This window comes from Pogoniulus pusillus, chromosome Z (assembly GCF_015220805.1).
Source record: "Pogoniulus pusillus isolate bPogPus1 chromosome Z, bPogPus1.pri, whole genome shotgun sequence".
Classification (NCBI taxonomy): domain Eukaryota; kingdom Metazoa; phylum Chordata; class Aves; order Piciformes; family Lybiidae; genus Pogoniulus; species Pogoniulus pusillus.
Window position 1 is genome coordinate 28,393,696 of NC_087309.1, and position 15,164 is coordinate 28,408,859.

Here is a 15,164-nt window from a genome sequence, read left to right on the forward strand (position 1 = left end):
CCAGTTAGGTCATCTTGCCATAGAAGGAGCTGAAGCTCATTAAGCAGAATCTGCCCTACATAAACCTGTACTAGCCAGGCCTGGTTGCCTAATTGTCCTGTAAATGTTGTGTTACAGCACTGAAAATTATTTGCTCCATGACCTTCCCTGGCACTGAGGTCAAATTGATAGGGATGTAGTTACTTGGATCCTCCTTACAGCCCTTCCTATAGATGGGCATCACATTTTCTAATCTCCAGTCCTTTTGGACCACCCCATTTAGCCAGGATTGCTGATAAATCACAAAGAACTGCTTGGCAAGCTCATCCACAAGGCCTTTGACACAGTTCCACGTAACATCCTTCTCTCTAAATTGATAAAATATAGATTTGATGGAGGGACTAGTGAGTGGATAGGATTTATTGGACGGCCACATTCAGAAGATATTAATAACAGCTCGGTGTCCTGATGTTGTGAGATCAGTAGACAAGTGGTGTCCCTAAGGGATCTGCACCAAGACCAGCGCTGTTTAGTGCCTTCATTAATGACATGACCAGTAGGACCCTCCACAAATTTTCAGGTGCAGCTGACATGCCTGAGCAATGGAATACCATTCGGTAGGACCTGGTCAAGCTGGAGAATTGGGTTCATGTGAACCTCATGGATTTGGTGCACTTCCCAGTAGACAAACTGGGGCATGAAGGGATTGAATGCAGTCCTGCTGGGAAGAACTTGGGACTATTGGTGTACAAAAAAGCTGAATGATCCAACAATGCACACTTATAGCCCAGAAGGCAAATCGCATCCTGGGCTATGTCACAAGCAGCATGTCAGCAGATCAAGGGAGATGTTTAGAATCATAGAATCAGTCAGGGTTGGAAGGTGCCACAGGGATCATCTAGTTTCAACCCCCCTGCTATGCCCAGGGACACTCTACTCTAGATCAGGCTGGCCAGAGCCTCATCCAGCCTGTCCTTAAACACCTCCAGGAATGGGGCCTCAACTACCTCCCTGGGCAACCCATTCCAGGCTCTCACCACTCTCATGCTGAACAACTTCCTCCTCACATCCAGCCTGAACCTACCCATCTCCAGCTTTGTTACATTCCCCCTAGTTCTGCTGCTCCCTGACAGCCTAAAAAGTCCCTCCCCAGCTATGTTGTAGGCCATCTTCAGATACTGAAAGGCCACAAGAAGGTCATCTGGCATCCTCCTCTTCTCCAGACTCAACAGCCCCAACTCTTTCAGTCTGTCCTCATGGGAGAGGTGCTCCAGCTCTCTGATCATCCCAGTGGATCAACCCTTCTCTGGACACATTCCAGCATGGCCACCTCCTTCTTGTAATGGGGGCTCCAGGACTGGATACAGTACTCCAGGTGGAGTCTCACTAGAGTGGAGTACATGGGGAGAATCACCTCCCTCGACCTGCTGGCCACACTTCTCCTGATGCAGCCCACGATCTGGTTGGCCCTGCGAGTTGCAAGTGCACACTGCTGGCTCATGTTGAGCTTCTTGTTCACCAGCACCCCCAAGTCCCTCTCGTCAGGGCTGCTCTCCAGCCTGGCACTGCCCAGCCTGGATTCGTCCTTGGCGTTGCCCTGACCCAGATGCAGGACACTGCACTTGGTCTTGTTGAACCTCATGAGATTGGCTTGTGCCCACTTCCAGGTCCCTCAGAATGGATCCCTTCCCTCCAGCCTGTCTGTTGCACCACACAGCTTGGTGTGGTCAGCAAAGTTGCTGGAGGTGCACTCAGTGCCTCTGTCCATGTCACCAACAAAGATGTTGAACAAGACTGGTCCCAGGACTGATCCCTGAGGGACTCTGTTTGTCACTGGTCTCCACTCAGACATGGACCCGTTGACACTCACTTTTTCACAGTATCACAGTGTCATCAGGGTTGGAAGAGACCTCATAGATCATCAAGTCCAACCCTTTACCACAGAGCTCAAGGCTAGACCATGGCACCAAGTGCCACGTCCAATCCTGCCTTGAACAGCCCCAGGGACGGCGACTCCACCACCTCCCCAGGCAGCCCATTCCAGTGTCCAATGACTCTCTCAGTGAAGAACTTTCTCCTCACCTCGAGCCTAATTTTCCCCTGGTGCAGCCTGAGGCTGTGTCCTCTCATTCTGGCGCTGGCCACCTGAGTGAAGAGAGCAACCTCCTCCTGGCCACAACCACCCCTCAGGTAGTTGTAGACAGCAATAAGGTCACCCCTGAGCCTCCTCTTCTCCAGGCTAAACAATCCCAGCTCCCTCAGCCTCTCCTCATAGGGCCTGTGCTCAAGGCCTCTCACCAGCCTCATTGCCCTTCTCTGGACACGCTCAAGCATCTCAATGTCCCTTTTAAACTGGGGGGCCCAGAACTGAACACAGTACTCAAGGTGTGGTCTAATCAGTGCAGAGTACAGGGGCAGAATGACCTCCCTGCTCCTGCTGACCACACCATTCCTGATGCAAGCCAGGATGTCACTGGCTCTCTTGGCCACCTGGGCACACTGCTGGCTCATGTTCAGGTGGGTATCAATCAGCACCCCCAGATCCCTCTCTGTCTGGCTGCTCTCCAGCCACTCTGACCCCAGCCTGTATCTCTGCATGGGGTTGTTGTGGCCAAAGTGCAGCACCCTGCACTTGGAGCTATTGAACCTCATCCCATTGGACTCTGCCCATCTGTGCAGGCGGTCAAGGTCCCACTGCAGAGCCCTTCTGCCTTCCAACCCAGTCACATCTGCCCCCAGCTTGGTGTCATCTGCAAACTTGCTGATGACTGACTCCATGCCCTCATCCAGATCATCTATGAAGATGTTAAAGAGGATGGGGCCCAGCACAGATCCCTGAGGGACACCACTAGTGACTGGCCGCCAGCTGGATGTGGCACCATTCACCACCACTCTCTGGGTCCGGCCCTCCAGCCAGTTCCTAACCCAGCACAGAGTGTTGCCATCCAAGCCATGGGCTGATAGCTTAGCCAGGAATTTGCTGTGGGGGACAGTGTCAAAGGCCTTGCTGAAGTCCAGATAGACCACATCCACAGGCCTCCCCACATCCACCAAGTGGGTCACCTGATCATAGAAGGAGATCAGGTTGGAGAGGCAGGATCTGCCCTTCCTAAACCCATGTTGGCTGGACCCGAGCCCTTGGCCATCCCACAGGTGCGCAGTTATCACCCCCAAGATAACCTGCTCCATCAGTTTCCCTGGCACTGAGGTCAGGCTGACAGGTCTGTAGTTCCCAGGTTCCTCCATCTGACCCTTCTTGTGGATGGGGACCACGTTGGCCACTTTCCAGTCTCCTGGGACTTCTCCGATGAGCCAGGACTGCTGGAAAATGATGGAGAGTGGCTTGGCCAGCTCAGCTGCCAGCTCTCTCAGCACCCTGGGATGGATCCCATCTGGTCCCATGGACTTGTGGGTGTCCAGATGGCTCAGCAGGTCCTGAACTAATTCCTCATGAATTTCCAGGGCAACACACTGCTCCCCGACCCCATCCCCCAGTTCAAGAGGCCACTTGCCCTGAACTCATCCCTCCCTTTTTGGGTGCAGCCATCAAGCCAGTTCTTTATCCATCAAACCCATGTGTCACCAGCTTGGAGACCAGGATGTGGTGTGGGACAGTGTCAAAGGCCTTGCTCAGGCCCAGGTAAATGACATCAGTTGCTTGTCCCTCATCTATGAATGTTGTGACCTGTTCATCGAAGGCCACCAGGTTTGTCAGGCAGGATTTGCCCCGGTATAGCCATGTTGATTGTAGCCAATCATGTCTTCACTGTTCTCCTGTCTCAGTAGTGCCTCCAGGAGGATCTGCTCTATGATCTTACTGGGCACAGAGGTGAGACTGACCAGCTTGGAGTTCCCGGCTCCTCCTTCCTTTCTGAAAATGGGAGTTATGTTTCCCTTTTCCCAGTCAGTAGACTTCACCAGACTGCCAGGACTTTTGGAATAGAACAGAGAGGAGTTTAGCAACCTCATCTGCCAGCACCCGTGGGTATATCCCATCAGGTCCCACAGATTTGAACACTTTCAGGTTCTTCAGGTGATCATGAACCTGATCTTCACTTATGATGGGCAGCTCTTCCTTCCAGCCCCTGCCATTATCTTCCGTGGCTCCAGGAGTGTGGCCGGAGGCCTTTGCAGTGAAGACTGAGGTAAAGAAGTCATTGAGAACCTCAGCCTTTTCCATGTCACTTGTGACCATTTCACCTGTTTCCTTTCTGAGGGGGCCCACACCTTCCCTAGGCTTCTTTTTGCTATTAATATACCTCTAGAAATTCTTGGTGTTCCCTTTGACCTCCCTGGGTAGATTCAATTCAAACTCTACCTTGGCTTTCCTAACCAGATCTCTAACTGCTGGGTCAGCTTCCTTATATACCCCCCATTCCAGCTGTCCTTTCTTCAACTCCTTGTAGAGTTTCATTTTGTGTGACAGTGTGTCCAGGAGCTCCTTGCTCAGCCAGGCAGGCCTCCTGCATTCTTCCCTGCTTTCCTTTTTGTTGGTATGCCCTCTGCTCTGCTGTGGTGCCCCCCACCTGGAGTATTGTGTCCAGCCATAGAGTCCTTATGTCATGGGTTAAGCTGAGTATTTGCTGCTGTTATTCAGCATGACTTCATCCTGCCTCATGCCAGCTTCCAAGTGAAAGTGCTGTATGGAGTAAAGTACTACAGAACTTTGTGTTCAGATTGCCATAGGAGTGGCTCTCTGTTCTGGCTGCTGCTTTTGAGTTCTGTGTTTTGGGTGCTGTTTTCTGCCGGGGACAGGCGGAAGTGAGGCATTTGCTGGTTTTGCTTTATGCTGTTCTTTTCCTGCATTTTGCTGCCCTTTTTCTGCAAATGGGCTAAACAAAGGTAATAATGCATTGTATTATTAGCTAAGGTAATTGTGCATTTATGTTATCTCATTTGTATTAAACTCTTATCTCACTCTCTTTATCACAACCTGGAGGGTTTTTTGTGTGTTAGTTTTCTCTCTCACAGCTGTGTTGGGGAAAGTAAACAGGTTGACCCATGGGTTCACTTTAACCTATTACACCTTATTACAAGAAGGATGTGGACTTGTTTGGTCAGATCCAGAGGAGGTCCACCACTCTGTCTATGAAGAAGAACTGAGAGAGTTGCAATTTTTCAGCATGGAGAAGAGAAGGCATCAGAGAGAACTTATGGAGGTCTTCCAGTACTTCAAGCAGACCTATAGGAGGAGTGGGGACAGACTTTTTAGCAGAGCCTACCGTGACAGAGCAAGGGGTGAATGTTTTTAAGTAAAAGAGGAGAGATTAGACTGGTTGTAAAGAGGACATTTTGTACAATGAGGGTGGTGAAAAAGTGGCATAGGTTGTGAAGAATGGTTGTAGATGCCTCATCCCTGGCAATATTCCAGGTCAGGTTGGATGGGATTCTGAGTAACCTGATGTAGTTGATGATGTCTTCATCTTACTGAAGTGTGGTTGGACTAGGTAATATTTTATGGTCCCTTCCAACCAAAATAATGATTCTGTATGTCTGATAAGACCTCCCAAATAGATAAATAAAATGTTTTCTCTGTGTAGGGATGTCAGGACCAGAGATTATTTCAACATTACTTCCAACATCTCTAGGACAAAGGTAAAGTGAGAGAAGAAATGTCACCAGAGGAGAAATGATAAGGATAATAAGCCTGGGAAGGTGCAGACGTTGATGAGAGCCATGTGCTGAAATGATATCTCTTTGCATACAGATTGTACATCCACATTCTACTAAAATGACATGGTTATGCTACCAGGAAATCATAGAATCATAGAGTTAACCAGGTTGGAAGAGACCTCCAAGATCATCCAGTCCAACCTATCCACCAGCCTTAGCTAATCAACTAGACCATGGCACTAAGTGCCTCATCCAGGCTTTTCTTGAATACCTCCAGGGACAGTGCCTCCACCACCTCCCTGGGCAGCCCATTCCAATGGCAATCACTCTCTCTGGCAACAACTTCCTCCTAACATCCAGCCTAGACCTGCCCCAACACAACTTGAGACTGTGTCCCCTTGTTCTGTTGCTGGTTGCCTGGGAGAAGAGACCAACCCCCACTTGACTACAGCCTCCCTTCAGGTAGGCGTGGTGGCGGCGCTCGGCGAGGGTAACAATGGCAGCAGTGGTGGTGGTGGGTGGCGGGGCTGGAGCCAGGGCTGTAGTGGTGGCTGTGGCCGTGAGTGGCGGCCCCACTTCGGCTGCATTGTCGGTAGCGAGGCAGAAGGACAGTGGCCCGACGGGGAAGTTTTGGGAGAGCCCAGAGACAGCGTCCCAGCTCGACTCGGTCTGCGTCTGGCTGGAGAAGCACTACAAGAAGCATGTCCAAGCAGATGTTCCTACCAACAAAACATTGGTTGGTCTGGTGGTGCAGCTGCTGCAATTCCAGGAAGATGCCTTTGGAAAACACGTCACCAATCCTGCCTTCACTAAGCTTCCTGCAAAGTGCTGCATGGATTTCAAAGCTGGAGGTACATTATGTCACATTCTTGGTGCTGCTTACAAATACAAGAATGAACAGGGCTGGAGGAGGTTTGACCTGCAGAATCCATCCTGAATGGATCAAAATGTGGAGATGTTCATGAACATTGAGAAAACACTAGTGCAGAACACCTGTCTGAGCAGACCTACCGTCTACCTCATTCCAGATATAGAACTGAAGCTGGCTAACAAATTGAAGAACATTGTCAAATGACACCAGGGAACAGTTATTGAAGAGAAGTCAAAGGCCACCCACCATGTTTATCCAAGTCCTACCTCTATGGATGATGATGAATGGTTGAGACCTGTGATGAAGAAAGACAAGCAGGTGCTGGTACACTGGGGCTTTTTTCCAGACAGCTATGACACTTGGGTTCGTGCCAACGAAATAGATGCTGAAATTGAGGATACTCCCATTCTTGAAAAGCCATGGAAGGTTCATGCCAAGTGGATTTTGGACGCAGATGTATTCAATGAGTGGATGAATGAAAAGGATTATGAGGTAGATGGGAATAGGAAATCAGTGAGCTTTCGACAGAGGATCTCTATGAAAAATGAAGAGCCTGTACAGAGCCCAGAGAGGAGAGACAGGAAAGCTGCAGCAAGCACAAGGAAGAGGAAGCATTCTCCTTCTCCACCCCCAACTCCTGTGGAGTCAAGAAAAAAGACAGGGAAGAAAGGACAAACAGCTTTATATGGGAAAAGGAGAGGCCAAAAAGAAGAAGATGAGCAAGAAGATCTCACAAAGGACATGAAGGATCCCACCCCAGTACCTAATATAGAAGAAGTGGCACTTCCCAAAAATGTGAACCCAAAGAAGGACAGTGAGAATACACCTGTCAAGGGAGGAACAGTGGCAGACCTTGATGAACAGGATGAGGAGACAGTGGTGACTGGAGGGAAGGAAGATGAAGATCCTAACAAAAGTGATCAAAGTTGATCGATCGACCCAGGTGTAGATAATGTCACAGAACAAACCAACCACATCATCATTCCCAGCTATGCATCCTGGTTTGACTACAACTGCATTTATGTGATCGAGCACTGTGCTCTGCCCGAATTCTTCAATGGGAAAAACAAGTCCAAGACCCCAGAAATATACCTGGCGTACCGCAACTTCATGATTGACACCTACCGCCTGAACCCTCAGGAGTACCTGACTAGCGCTGCCTGCAGGAGGAACCTGACTGGAGATGTCTGTGCTGTCATGAGGGTTCATGCTTTTCTGGAGCAGTGGGGGCTCATTAACTACCAGGACGATCCAGAAAGTTGTCCCATGGCCATGGCTCCTCCCCCAGCTCCTCACTTCAACGTGCTGGCTGACACCCCCTCAGGACTCATGCCTCTTCATATCCGCACTCCTCAGGTTCCAGCTGCTCAGCAGATGTTGAGTTTTCCCGAGAAGAACAAAGAGAAGCCAACAGATCTGCAGAACTTTGGACTTCACACAGACATTTATTCCAAGAAGACTTTAGCAAAGAGTAAAGGTGCAAGTGCTGGAAGAGAATGGATGGAACAAGAGACACTGCTGCTGTTAGAAGCTCTGGAGATGTACAAAGATGACTGGAACAAAGTCTCAGAGCACGTGGGGAGCTGTACACAGGATGAGTGCATCCTCCACTTCCTGAGGCTGCCCATCGAAATCCTTAGCAGAAAAATGTCATCTTCTGATCTGAATCCTACCAGCACTAGCTCTGAGAAAGAGCACAACGGTGCTTGGCTTGGTTTGGTTTAGGTTGGGTTGAACTCATTTTCAAGCTCATGTTGCACAACTGTAGAAACTATGGAGTCATAAACCCATCTGTTATCTTTTCAAAACCAAAGCCTGCAGCCAGCAAGTGTTTTTTAGTGCTGTAGGATGTGCCATCCACCAGAGAGATTATCACTCCTGTTGCTTTCCTGCCATCCTTTCTGTATTTATGTCATGATTCTATTGAGAGGTCTAAAGCATCAGGGAAGAACTTCACTGACACCTAACAGCCAGTTGCCAATCCACAACGACGCTGTCATGATGAGCCATATCTCTTACTGTGGTGAATAGTCCTAAAGGACATAAAATGGGCTTAAGCATGTCCTGTCTCATTTACCTGCATGTCTGCACTGTAGCCATAGGCGGGAAAACAGGACAAAAGAAACCCAGGCAACTTAGTTTCTTTGCCTGCGAGGGGTTTCATGGGGACCGTGCCCCTGTCCCGTGGTAGGCGAATGTGCCCCCATTCTACAGAAGACAGCAGCCTGTGGGTTCTTCCATTTCTGTGTCTGCTTGGGTGATTCTGTGGTCAATGTGACCATTAACCTTGGCCATTACCCTATAAGTGGGGGTGAACAGGGGAAAAGGTGCTGGCGTGCTCATTCATTCCTCGCTGATCTGCCTCTCGCCCGCCCGTCGACTCAGCCACCTCAGCCACCTCAGCCAGCAGCTGATCTTCACTTTGCGGCCCATGTGGAATTTGCCACAGGACTTCTGTAGAATATTTTCCTGCCTATGTTTTGGGCCACGGCTTTAGGACTAGTGAGTATTCTCCATTCTTTGGGCTACGGACTTCAGGACTAGTGAGTATTCTCCATTCTTTGGGCCACGGACTTTAGGACTAGTGAGTATTCTCCATTCTTTGTTCAAGTTGCTAAAGGATTTTAATCAGCCTCGCAAGCGACGAATTAAGCCGCCGGACTCTCTATCAAAGACGTTTTCTGAAGTCAGTCAAAATTCCATTGTGCATAGACATTCTGTGAAATAGTTCTGCTAACCGCATCCAAGAACTTGTGTGGAGAGTTGTAAATAAGTTTTGGGGGATTATTTTGTGTATGTTAATAAATATTTCATAACTTTTAAATCTGCCTCGTTGCATTTTACCCCAAACTCAGATTTCACCTAGTCCCATTTACAACACACAGCATCTTCTGTCAGAAGCACAGGTCCCGTCACACTTTCCAGGAACCTGAGGACCACTAGGTCTTTTCCAATCTTCCTAATTTCAGAAGGAGCAGGGAAATCTGTTGTAGCTGGATCAAAGAGCAGCCTGACTACAAGCTGGATCAGACACAAATGTGACCTGCACTGTAACTAACCCTGCCAAGTACAGTCCTTGTAAAATCTGTGCTGCTCTGGAGAGACTGGCTGTCATCACTTCTGGCCTCAAACTAGATTGCACTATTTCCATTATCTTTGTGCATTGCAGACTGTAAGGTCATACAAGGCTCAAACCTGCAGATTGTAATATTTGTCCAACTCAAGGAAGTGCTTACCACAACACAATTTAATCATTAATTGATAGTTCAGTTAAGTGGCAGGATCACTAACTAGTCTACTTACCTCTGCACAGAAGAATGGTCTATTGAGCAGTGTTCTGGAAAGAGCAGTATCTCTAAAATAGACAGAGTAATTCAATAGTCCCTTGCAAGGAATATTTAAGCTGTCCACTTAATGAAGTGATGATGCAATTAAGAGAAGGTAAGCTTTTTAACCTTGTGTAAGAGCTAGGTGTTTAAGGGTGTAATTTTCCTAAAGACAAGATCTTCTTCACTGAACACAAAGTGAGATATTTGTGACATGTTGTACACAGAGGAAGGACTCCAGGTACAGACTGCTACAAGAACAGGCTGTTAGGTTGGTGACAAAAGACCTCTTCAATGCCTCAGAAACTGTGCAGGGCTTCTATTTCCACGTAGACATTTCTGATGTAGCTTCCTTGGTGTTTGGGTTAATTCTTGTGAAGTACAATTTGTCTTTCTACTGTGCCAGGTGTCATGAGGACTGTAATGGTAGTTGGCAAACAGCTTGAATGTCTGCCAGCTATGTGAGAGGTGTAAGAGTGCCCTTCTATGTTTGTAGAAGTGGGGTTCTAGTATGTATATGTTGTGGAGGGCCTGTAGGCCCAAAAATAGTCTTATTTATGCCTTGCCCTGCCTGGACATGTTTTTCCTGTCCAAACCAGAGGTAGACACATTAAATGGATAAACAAGCACAAAAGGGGCACAATAGGCCTGGTGCCATAGAGTCTAGTCTGCCCAGGACCCCTGATTGTAAGCATGTTGTGTAAGCCCCACACACCCAGCTCCTGCCTGCCCAGTGCTAGGCCCATGTGATCCCCATATTTGGAGAATACAGGCCTGTGGCTTTTGCCTATTATGGTAAGTTTTGGCTGACTGCCAACATGATTGGTCTTTCTATTGGCCAAGGGGCCATTAATCTTGGCCCACATTTAATAAATAGGGGTACACAGGTAAACAGCGTACTCCAGCTCTCCTGTGCTCGGACTCTCCCAATGGCTTGGACTCCCTGCATTGCTTGACTGCCTGTGTACTCACTTGCAGAGCTCACTTGAGCCTGCCTGTATATATGTGGAGCCCATAGTCTCCCAGCCAGCTGTGCACACTTGCACGCCACTGTGGTGAGTTATCAGGACCAGATCCTGTATTGTCTGCCTTTGCCTACGGAGCTCAGGCTCCGTGCAGCCGTGCACCCTACTGCATGTCGGCTGCCTTATCATTGCCTGGTAAGTGCCACTGCCGCTGAGTTAACCAGGAGCAGACTCCCGTTGTCTGCACATGCTATTGGCTTATGTAGCTGGCGTTACATCGTGCTGAGACAGCACAACATCCTGCCTTCTGCACCTGAGGTCCTGCCTAAGAATCCCTGGACAGAGCATCCAGAAGAAATCAGCAGCACAAGGTCAGAGACTGTTTCCCCTCAAGCTGGGAGGATTCCAGCCTCAAAGTCCACAGGCAAAGACTCCCCTGAAGTTTGGACACAGGCATAGGCTGTGATGTAGCCCTGGAGGGTGATTATTGATTAATAAGAATTGCAAGTGAATGTTTTAATGCTCCTGTAATAATCTATTGCCTTTGCCATAGAATAGAAAGAGTTTTCAGCCCACTCTGCTGGGCGAATAGTATATAGACCCCAAGTGGCATAAAGCTGCGAGGAAAACTTGGTTTATAGTTTGAACTGTTTGATAGTTATCAATAAGTTACTGTAGATATTAATCCTAGAATGTTCCCATGACCATGTAGAATCTTATTAATATGCAATAGTTGGGGGTGGTGAGAGTTCAGAATATTGAAGTTAATAAATGTATATTTTTATAGAATATTATCTTGCACCAATTAATTTCTCCCCTCCGCCAAAATCAGCGTAGGTGGCAGAATATCCCTCTGTGACAGTATAGCATTCAGGGACTTTGCAGTGGCATTATGTGCATGACAAACTTGTCTATAAATGTCTCCAAGACAGGGATACCTCAGCCTGTAGCAGGACACAGGTCACAAGGAACATCAGGCTCACAGGCCTGCAAATGTGCAGAGCCTGCAGCTCCATCTCTGCATAAGGCTAAGTGTGCTAAGTACATTAAAGAGAGGCACAGGACTTCACCTCACCCTCTCTGCTTCGTAAATGCAGCATCAGCCTGCTTCCTGCAGAGGAGCAGTTTGAATCTAATGGTCAGACACAAGCTTAACACCCAAAGGTCACAGTTTAAGGAACTATGCAAAATTACTTAAGGAAGGAAAATCATGCCAAAAGCAGCTCAGAAATACTATATGAGAAACAGGAGAACGTGGGACTGGGAATATGAGAAACAGGGCTTCTGGCTGAATTGATGCATACTGCTGGATACTAGACAGTAAACCTTAATAAACATACCTGGTAAAGGTGTCTTGACTCTCACCTTTCTTTTTTCTAAAGCATTAAAAAAACAGTGCCACAAATAGAGAGCTGGGGAGATGAAAGGTAGTCTTTGAAGGTATTTGTATAACCTAGGAGCCACGTTATTGTATGTTTCCATAAACTCTGAGTGCACATTCCAATCTTGACTTTCAAAGAAGAAATCTTCCCTATTGGTGAATAACAATCATCTTTGAAAACAGGCAATCACAGAAAGGCCTACTTAATATCTGGCCTTGTTTTCTCCCAATACATGTTTGAGCCAACAGCAGTAGCTCTACTTTATCAAATGCTCTGTTCCTCTCCTCCAATTTAATTTCTAATGCAGCTGTCCATCTAGTTCACACGCTGTTCATTATGGCTTTTGAATTTTAACAATGCTCTTGGGCTGGGTACATGAAAAAGAGAATGGGTAGGCATTTGTTGTCCTAGTCTTAATGAAAAGACTGTCCTCTCTTTCTATTTTTAATTAATTTTAAAACATTAATGCTTTTGAAAAGAACAACTTGGCCATGGTGCCAGGCTAGATGGCTTTGAAAAAGAATTTGTTACTACAGCATGCACACAACTTCAAGAATTGCAGGCATATGCTAGTGAAAAGGCCAGGGAAAATGTATAAACCCCACAGTTTTACCTCTCATAATTAAATATTTTGAGAGAATGAGTTGCTAACCAAGGCCTGTAACAGCTCAGCTCTTACTGAGTTCAAGGGGACTTAGTTACTCAAGAAAATTTTCAGAATATACAATGATGTCATTGCAAGGTACCATCAGGAAGAACTGGCAGTCAAACCAAACAATCCTGCTTTTGCCTACTCTATAAGGATGCAGATGACACTGAATCAAGTGGCAATATTCTGCTGATCTGCTTGAGGGTAGGAAGAGTCTCCAAAGAGTCACTTGGATCTTCACAAGTCCATGGGACCGGATGGGATCCATCCTAGGGTGCTGAGAGAGCTGGCAGAGGAGCTGGCCAAGCCACTCTCCGTCATTTACCAACAGTCCTGGCTCACTGGTGAGGTCCCCAAAGACTAGAAGCTGGCCAATGTGATGCCCATCCACAAGAAGGGCTGGAAAGGAAGAACCAGAAAACTACAGAGCTGTCAGCCTGACCTCAGTGCCAGGCAAGGTCATGGAACAGGTCATCTTGAGTGCCATCACAAAGCACCTACAGGATGGCCAAGGGATCAGGCCCAGCCAGCATGGATTTAGGAAGGGCAGGTCCTGTCTCACCAACCTGATCTCCTTTTATGATCAGGTGACCTGCCTGGTGAATGTGGGGCAGGCTGTGGATGTAGTCTACCTGGACTTCAGCAAAGCCTTTGACACAGTCTGCCACAAGAAGCTCCTAGTCAAGCTGGCAGCTCATGGCTTGGACAGATTCACTCTGATGTGGGTCAAGAATTGACTGGAAGGCAGAGCTCAGAGAGTGGTAGTGAATGGTGCCACATCCAGTTGGCAGCTGTCACTAGTGGTGTTCCCCAGGGATCAGTGCTGGGCCCAGTCCTTTTCAATATCTTTACTCATGATCTGAATGAGGGGATTGAGTCCAGCATCAGTAAGTTTGCAGATGACACCAAGCTAGGAGCAGGTGTTGATCTGTTGGAAGGTAGGAGAGCCCTGCAGAGGGACCTGGACAGGCTGAATAGGTCACCAGAGGCCAATGGGATGAGATTTAACAAGGCTAAATGCAGGGTTCTACACTTCGGCCACAAGAAACTCAAGCAGCAATACAGGCTGGGGACAGAGTGACTGGAAAGCTGCCAGGGGGAAAGGGACCTGGGGTTACTTGTAGATAGTAGGCTGAAGATGAGCCAGCAGTGTGCCCTGGTGGCCAAGAGAGCCAATGGCATCCTGGCCTGCATCAGGAACAGTGTGGCCAGTATGACAAGGATCCCCTGTACTCAGCACTGGTCAGGACACACCTTGAGTCCTGTGTCCAATTCTGGGCTCCTCAATTCAAGAAAGATGTTGAGGTGCTGGAACATGTCCAGAGAAGGGCAACAAGGCTGGTGAGGGGCCTGGAACACAGTCCTGTGAGGAGAGGCTGAGGAAGCTGGGGTTGTTTATCCTGGAGAAGAGGAGGCTCAGGAGTGACCTCATTGCCGTCTACAACTACCTGAAAGGACTTTGTTGCCAGATGAGTGTCAGTCTCTTCTGCCAGAGAATCAGCAATAGAACAAGAGAACACAGTCTGGAGTTGTACTGGGGGAGGTATAGGCTAGATATTAGGAGGCAATTCCTGACAGAGAAAGTGATTTGCCATTGGAGTGGGCTGCCCAGGGAGGTGGTGGAGTTGCCATCTCTGAAAGTGTTCAAGAAAAGCCTGGATGAGGCACTTAGTGCCATGGCCTAGTTGATTGGCTAGGACTGGGTGCTAGGTTGGACTGGATGATCTTGGAGGTCTCTTCTAACCTGGTTGATTCTATTCTATTCTATAGAGCAGCAAAACACAATGAAGTCTGTCACCATCAGAAAGGCTGAGAGATAGATGAAAGAGATTCAATGACATTTAAAAAAAATCCAGTCCAACCATGATTTTTAGTGAAATATTATGAAGCCCTCCTTTGCTATGCTCCTCCTTTCTTGATCTTAGGTGGCACACTGAGTGACAAACATCTTTCTTTTGCAAGACGTTTCAAATTTGTATGAAAAAAGGTAAGTCTCTAAGGCTAGTCAGTCTCTCAGATTTCCAACTAAACTTTAGAGCAGAGGAATTCAGACATTGGTTCACCTGTTGTCCTTTGGTTTGTCTGTTGTGTGAACACAGGTCATTCAGTTTCAAGAACCAGGATCTTTTCCACACTGCATCAGATCTTATTCCTTCTCTCTGGAACAGAAAGACTGGATGTGTAGAGAGTGCAAGTGTAACCTGCAGCAATTCAACTCCTCCGGTAGGCTCCTCCTCTTTCCATGAATGATTCTTGTATATCTAATGCAAGCAGAAAACCAGTAATGGCTATGTGAGAATGCAGCCAATGACATGGCAGGAGGAGCAATCTGGCCCAGATATAACCATTTTAGACACAGGGCTGTGAAATGCACCTTTT

General features: G+C 47.8%; 1 pseudogene; it reads left to right on the forward strand.

Moving 5' to 3' along the window:
- The first annotated feature begins 6,073 nt into the window (after positions 1 to 6,073).
- Positions 6,074 to 8,188, forward strand: LOC135192925 (SWI/SNF complex subunit SMARCC1-like; annotated as a pseudogene).
- The last annotated feature ends 6,976 nt before the right edge of the window (positions 8,189 to 15,164 follow it).